Genomic DNA, 1,162 nt, shown 5'->3' on the forward strand with positions numbered 1-1,162 from the left:
GCAAGTCTGATTGAATTCCAGTGGTAGAAGAAGTATTTATATTCTTTAAATTTACTACAAAGGGCTGTAGAGTCTGTATAGTGTATCACAACCTCTATCCTTAGACTCTTCATTCGCATAAGGACGAAACCTCAGGAAAAGCAACAGAGGAGGGATGCAGATGTCCAACACATGTACGGAACAAACCAGCACAGTAAAATTACAGTATAAAAAATCAGGATGACGATATTATAGATAGATTGTAATTATACAATACAAAAGAATATGGATCCAGAAGCAACTTCAGGTGTCTCCAAACAGACCTGAGCCACATGACCTCCTCTCAGACATGGAGACCTGGAAGAGGAATGATTACTCAAACACACAAGAGGCAGAAACTCAAACACACAAGCATTCGCACAGATAAGAGAAAGAAAAGAAACACACACACACAAGATGAGAGAGACACAAGAGGAGAGGCTGGAATGAGGCGCCCAAGATGTTACATTAAGGAAAATTAAACATCCACAAGAGAATAAAATTGAAAAGTTTTTATATTTTATTGGTTGTGATAACGATGTTTGAACAGCAGGGGGAGACAAACTCCACAGAGGGAGGGAGCCGAGCTGGAAGGAGCTGTCCTTTCAGCACCACATCCTCACACACACACACACACACACACACACACTGATCTCTGTGTTAATGCTGCACACTAATTACACAGGAGTCCGTCTTTTCCTTTCTTTCTTTCTTTTTAAAAATATGATGAATTCAACATTGAGTTCAAAAACTCGAACCCTCAACATCAGAGTCCAGAGTCCGGCCTCATCCTCGCTGCTAGTTGTCATTCATGGAGAATCATCTAATCAGAGGATGACACCGTATCTGCCTTTAAAGCTTGCGAGAGCTGCAGCCTAAAAATCGCACTTATTAATGACAGTGAAGCCGCAAGTCGGACATTTAGTGAGATTACTTCGGGGAAGAGTGGCGGGGACGTGCGTGAGGGAGCGCTGCAACAATTGGATCGGACGATAATAAGACACAAATGCATAAATCTCAGCCCGTGTGCGCAAATGCAACTCAGTTATCCTCCATCTACCTTTTTCCCAAATAGAGAGAGAGATAGAGAGATATAGAGAGAGAGAGAGAGAGAGAGATAGAGAGAGAGATAGATAGAGAGAGA

This window comes from Morone saxatilis, unplaced genomic scaffold (genome assembly GCF_004916995.1).
Source record: "Morone saxatilis isolate NCDOM2014 unplaced genomic scaffold, NCSU_SB_2.0 Contig14, whole genome shotgun sequence".
Classification (NCBI taxonomy): Eukaryota; Metazoa; Chordata; class Actinopteri; family Moronidae; genus Morone; species Morone saxatilis.